Raw genomic sequence first — 7,500 nt, forward strand, 5'->3', positions numbered from 1 at the left:
ACAATTTGTGGTAAAAAGACCTGAATAACAGCACAACAAAGGTCTTGAAAAGAATACTTTTAAGAAGTCTTTGCCTGTCGACGACGGATGAATTCGAGCTCATCGTAACCAAAAGAACCAGTCAGGCACCTGTGTTGGAATTCTTTTTCTTCCAAAATAGGCTTCGTTGACGTGTTTAGAGTTTCCTTTTCAATACAGAATTACGTTTTTAACCGTTTAACCGTTTAGTACGTATATATACGTAGCGCGCCAACGCTGCCTGAACCGCTTAGTACATATATACTCGTATACGGGGAGCAGGTGTTTTGACCGTGGCGTTTAGTACGTATATATACGATCGATTTTTCCTGCCTTCCTATCAAGGTTAATCCACTAAAATATGTTTTCTCTAGGTGCCACGAAGTCTTGTTGACCATATCCAAACAAAATCACTTCCTCCCGAACCCCCTTTTATCATAATTTTCCTGATTTTCTATATCTAATGCGGGAATTCGCCAGTCACTTGGCGGCATCGCTATGTAGCGAGACAACACTTTTGGTTTTTCGGCGCATGGGGTAGAAGGGCTATAATCCTATCTAATCCAACTTTGTTTCGGTAATGAGTTACTTTCGTCTCTTGTTTTTCTTTTTCAGCCCTAGCGCAAATGAAAAACGATAAGTAATTGTAGTTTATTGATATTATTCCAACTGAAATATGAAAAATGCACTCACTTGACTGTTTTATTATTTTACGATATGTTCAGTGCATGTGACTGAACTCCAGAATTCTGAATAACGACCGAAAAATGCTTTGTTTACTTATTCTAATTTGCTAATTTATTTCATCAGTTTAACTTTAGCATTTCATAAAAATTACTTCAGAAGCTGTGTATATTATCTTATGTCACTATATACACACGCATATAATATATATGTATATGTGTATATATGTATGTGTATATATATATATATATATATATATATATATATATATATATATATATATATATATATATATATATATATATATATATATATATATATATATATATATATATATATATAAAACATTCGAATAACTAATTGTCGTTACTTATGAATAAAGTCGAACGTCATAGATCACAGGGTTAGATCTAGAACGAGCAAACATTCAAACATGAAACAATACACAAAGACCATAATCTAAATGAAAGTCACGTAGAAAATTCTTGCACAAGAGACAATGTTGAAAATTCATCCGACAGTGAGAATGGTGAAAACGACATCAGAGGCTAACAAGGTAAAGACAGGAAAATGAGGTCTGTATCTGATGATTGTGAACGGGTTGCCAGTAATTTCCGGGCATAAGATATCGTATTTGACAACAGTGGCAGTTTCATTACATCGATAAATGAAAATCTTTAAAAATAGATGATGAAATTTATCCGTATCAAATTATCTTTTAGAGAGAGAGAGAGAGAGAGAAACTGCTTTCTTTGTATTGTTCTTTGCCCTCCTTTGAACATTGGATGTCATATACAGTGATTCAGACCTAACAGTTTTGGTATTGATAATTCATAACATTCGAGAATTCTAACAACTATAAAAAGAACAATTAGCATACTCATCAATGAATAGAGACATGATGTTTATATATATATATATATATATATATATATATATATATATATATATATATATATATATATATATATATATATATATATATATATATATATATATATATATTTATATATATATATATATATATATATATATATATATATGTATGTATGTATGTATATATGTGTGTGTGTGCGTTTGTGTGTGTATGTATGAATGTGCATTTATGTATATAGATTTATAGTGCACATAGAAACTCTGTAGACACAATATGGGTGTCATTAGCTACGTTTCCAGACTTCTTGACAAAATCCGACTACAGTTAATCTGCATTCCTCAATTCGGGGTTCTTTAATCCGGTCATAAAATCCTAATTATCCCTCCCCCGGGCTGTCCAGAAGAAAGAGACCGTTACGGGACAAGGTCGAGTTAATTTACAAATCTGCCATCACTTGAGGAGTCAATAGTAGTTTTTTTTTTTTTATTTCACAGTGTATCATTTATTTTCATTAGTAGTGAGTCTGGGCTAGATATTGGGCATTAGTATAATTTCTTTAGGTGATTAGAAACTAGATCATCCTCACCCTACCTTTTGATCAAAGCAGTTTAATGTATGACTTCAATTCTCCAGATTTCAGTTCATTTTACTTCTTCACGGTTAGATGCGCAGATCAAGTGTCAAACTGTTTTCCGTTTCAGACCTAGCATGGAAAGGTGGGGCGACGTGTCTGCCATATCTACGCGATATCTAAACTTAGGTCAAGGTTTTAGGAATCAAATCTGGGAAAAGTGGCAACATCTAAAACGTACTACATGTTCGTGGTCAATTTGGTTTGATAACTGGCGAATATAGAAATTTATAAGGTAGCGACGTGGGTGGTATTGACTGAAATGATCGGCTGTTGTATGGCTGTAGTTACCTCCCACCCGCGGCGAATTTGATGGGTTTGATATTAGCCCTGGAATTATAACGAGTCCTTTTGAAAGATTCCGGTTCCTTCTTTCATTGATGATGGTCACTTCGGAATTCCCCTGTCGATGGTCAAAATTCATGGGGAAAGTAAAAGTCGTTTAACTTAACTGTACAAAAGGGAGATCACTAAATCCGCCATTGTCCATAAAACAAGGAATCGGAATCGGTCAAAAGGACTAGGGATAATCCGGGGCATCATTCTCAAACTAATGTTTGAGTGGTTCCACCCAGCAAACTCGATGCAGGTGGAAGGAAGGAAAGGAGATATGAAAACAAAAAACAACAACTGATCATTACCTTCCAAGGAGACCTGAAAATGCCTTTGATATATATATATATATATATATATATATATATATATATATATATATATATATATATAATATATGTATATATATACATATACATATGTGTATGTATGTATGTAAGTATATATGACTTAGAAATTCCATACAATTTACTTTTATTTTTTTTTTTTTTCATTTAGAAAACAGGCATGCATCGTGGATGCTGTACAATTCATAACAGGAACCTAGGTTTAGCCCAAAGATTGGATTATACAGACTACCAAATGCAAGATCTTTTGGAAACAGCTTGAATATATACCATTTTATGGCCTGTCAAATAAAAATCTGATGATTAGTAACAACTATAATTCGAATGACTAATTGTTGTAACCTATTATTTATAAATTCTAGAACGTCAAAAAGAAAGAGTTTCATATACAACAAATAAACTTCCATACGTGAAACAATGCACGTGCGTCGGTTCTACGAGAATGTTATTTTCCAAATGTCGCTACGCTGATAATCCTATAGCCAAGGGATAAATTGCTGTTATTATCATGGCTGGAAAGAGCAGACGTATAAATACGTGACAGTGGTGAAAGGGAAACGGCAGTATATATGTTAATAGTCTTATATGGGTTAAAATGTATGGAATAAGATACAGAAACTGATAAAAAAAGAAAAGCAATCGTAGCCCCCAGCCCTCAAAAGATAGCGCGCCCGAGAGAGTAGTTGCCATGTTGTGTTTTTTACTTTTTGCTGACAGTCTGGGTAGCGTAAATTTTTGCGGACCGCACTCTTGGCTGACAACAGGGCACCAAAGCTGCTTCCCATAGAAAACGGTTATTGGGTTAATTGGTATTAATGTGTTAGTGTTATATTGTCCAAGAAAGTTGAAATCAGTGCAGCCACTGAAGCTCACAGGTAGGATACAAGGTGATACAAGCGTGAAATTGCTCGTAGGCTGTTTATCGGTCGGTGATCACATTCTCATGCTCCTTTATTAAATTAAGAAGCATTAAACGCTGAGAATCGGCTATTGGGGGTGCACGCTCCATATTCCTGTCAAGTTGCTTGCGTATTTTCTAACTGTTCTTTTACATTTTCGCGAGAAAACTAGACAGCAAATATCAAGTATACAAATAGTAAAGCACAGACATTTTAATTCGATATCACTGTAATAAAAGATATTGTCTATGATACTGATACAGCCTTGTAATCATCGATTCCAGGCATTTCATTCCCAGTAACCGCATATGTTTGTGAGCCAGTTTAACCAGTGAGGCAACGCGATGGGAGTTAGGGGGTTTTGGGGGTGTCGTAAGATTTCTGAATACCACGACAGCCCTTCGTTTGGGACCATACAACCGCGATCGCCTTCGTATTGACAAATGCGATCGTATGATTTCTGGATATGGCCCTTAGTCTTTCCATTCTCTTTACGTCTCATCCAAATGTTTATCTTACGTTATTAGTTGCGATTCCCATCCATGCCGTTGCTCATCATTGCGTAGATTTTGTAAAATTTTCAATAGCTTTTAATCATCCTAATCTTTATTGTTAACCTGAAAGTTCAGTAACTACTCCAGGGAAACGGAGAAAAATTCGTAAGAAGAGAGAGAGAGAGAGAGAGAGAGAGAGAGAGAGAGAGAGAGAGAGTTTCGACTCCCTCACTTAAGACATATCAAATTATATTCATAGGGTTTGAGTTCAGAGTCTGAACGACTAAGCATAAAACCCGGGGGCTGTTGTAGCTGCTGCTGCACGGAAAGAAATGGCTCCTCAACAAAGACTCCACAGAACTCACAGGTCTCAGAAAAAAAAGACGACCACAAAGAGCCACGCAATCTAGGAGTGGAAAATCTTAGAACTACGGTCTTAGAAAACGTTTTCCACTAAACTAAACAAAGTTGAATTTCGAGAGGAAATGCAAAACTCGAGTTACTCAGCACGATGAAAATAAAGGAAGACAACGACGAAGCGCTAAGTTACTTCGATAAAACACTCACAATATATATATGTATATATATAAATGTGTGTGTGTGTATGCCTGAGCCCATGTGTGTGTGTGTGTGTGTGCGCGGCAGCTCAGTCTAGACTACCACCTTAGTGTCAGGAAACATTGCTAACCGAACGTTGCCGCCTGAAGAAATGGCATTATAGTCTAGGATACCAATACAATATACACTAAGGCAGAGGAGAGACTATTAAAGGGCTATGGGGAATGAAATCTTCCATAAATAGCGAACTATCAACGTCATTCTTTTGTTTTTTGGCAGAGGTATATGGTTTGGTTTGCTCGGCATACAATATTTGTTTGAGCGAAGAAGGAAATTTCAGGTTCCAAGCCTTGGGATTTGAATCTGAATGGATGTCAAACAGAAGGGAAGAAATGTATGACTGGTTGGTTCCACTTACTGAAACAAAACGAGAAAGGGGGATTGGGTTTAGGGCTTGTAATGGGGTAGAATGATGGTTCATGGATGTAGGTTATATTACCCCTTCCACACGAGGGGGAAATACACGACGGACACTCGGGATTTGCCCATAATTCTCTCGCTTTTAAACAGTGTTACCAGATCAAACAGTTTAGGGCAGGCAGTCTACGACGTCGTCTATGCTCGTGATCGCCATCCACCCACAAAATTGGTAACAGTGTCTGCCCGCCGTGCATTCGCCCCTCGTGTGGAAGGAGCTTTAGACATACAGAGCAAGGTATGGGATAACTCATATGTTATAAGGCACACTGTGAGGATGCATAAGTATACAAATGTATATATTAATTAGTGGATTGTTACTGAAACCGAGTGCGAGGAAAAGTGTTAGTTTGCGCAGAGTCCAACAAAGACATGTAAGTAAAAATACAATAAGGAGTTTGGGAAACTTACTGGGTAGAGAGAACGAAAAAGGATGCATGTGCTTGAGGATACGAATGCAAAAATGTGTGATAGAGAAAGAGGTATTTTCTGTGGATGTGGAAAGCCTGAAGTGAATAAGAACGGAGTTTCGGGAAAATATGTTCATAAAAGTACTTGACAGTTGACCGCAAATGGTTCCAAAAGCACAGTATGCTAAAGCATATTTGGAAAGGGAAATATAAAGAGTTTAAGGTTTCGTTCGCTTATGTGCTTCCACAGAGTAGACAGAGTGGCAAGTTCATATGGCCAGTTTTATCCTATAACCTCTTCTTATTTTGGCTGTAAGAAGAGCTTTCTTGTGGTAAGTATATTAAATAAGTGATATGCTATAATATTCAGCTGTCTCCTTATTACTGAGTTAATTTTGATTTTGTGCTTCAAAACTACGTATATCAGAGAACTATCAGCATTCAACAACCATTAGAAGGATAAACCCAACAAATGAAAGCTGACTAAAGCAGAAAATGACACAATATTGTGACATTCGAAGAAAACAATTAGATTGGTGTCATATTATATGAGGGTGATATTAATATTGCAGCCTTGTGAAAAGTTTATTTGGAAACGCTCACGGCTAAACGACTCAGTTTATGGGATGCAGATATACTTTATCATACCTAGATTATCCTTTATGTCATACTTTAATCATCTGATTTGAACAAACAACCTTCCATCATACAAGGACAAAATGTTAAAGGCGTGAGTTGAAAAAATTACTTTCATTCACAACTTTTACACGGGTGAAGAAACAAAGCATTTTGCACGACTGAAGAGGTAGACATGTTCTTGCTTGAGCTGCATACGAACACGTCGCTGCTTCTCGTAATTGAATTCAGTGAGCTTTCCATAATTGGAGAAGGAATCCTTTAGATTTAGTTATAATGACATTTAAAAGAAGTCATTGTAAAAAAAAAAAACTAACCAGATTATGTTTCGTAAAAAAAATTAAAAAAATAAAAAGTACACAACTGAACAAGCAAATGTAAATATAATGGATACTAGCAAATTTACCATTCTATTTTTTTTTATATACCGTTATTAAGTAGTAAAGACACATACGAACATCAGTTCCAATTCATAAGAGGTAAATCAGTCTCCGTGGAGTAAGAAAGCAAAAAAATATCAAGTACTTACCGGGAAGAGACACCCACACACGACATTCTTGAAAATCTTACATTCGTCATGAATAACTTCCCTTGTATACCACCCACGGCTGTTCAGGAGGCATGGACACACATTCCGCTTCCGATCAGACTACAGGCTTTAAACTCAGAAATCCGTGTGTGAAAATTTCTCATGCTTAAGCGTATTGCCAGAATTTTGCGCGATCTCTGGTTTGGTGATTCCTTCGATAAACGTCTTCCTAGCGAACTATCAGCAAAGGATTTTTAACCTTCTGTTATACCAGGAAGTTCCCCGTTTAACTTACCGCCTGAGTACTGCTCTTGCCAGTCGATTGACTGGCTGTATTACTGTGAACTTCTCGTTATCAAAAAAATTTCTCGGCACTGGCAACATCAAAAGATAAGCTGATCTTCTCCACCGTCGTTATTCGTCATCGTTGAATTCTAAGAGATTTCCAGTGAGGCTTTTCCAGTCTGTCCATCATTTTCAAATATTCTGAAATAATCATAAATCAAGGAAGTATATTTTCTAAGTTACTCAGATTTTAGACACGTACTGTTTCTATTTTAGTTTTACTTTCAAGGCAGTAAAACAGCATTAAAAACACCTGAATCTT

This window comes from Macrobrachium rosenbergii, chromosome 2, assembly GCF_040412425.1.
Source record: "Macrobrachium rosenbergii isolate ZJJX-2024 chromosome 2, ASM4041242v1, whole genome shotgun sequence".
NCBI classification, from domain to species: domain Eukaryota; kingdom Metazoa; phylum Arthropoda; class Malacostraca; order Decapoda; family Palaemonidae; genus Macrobrachium; species Macrobrachium rosenbergii.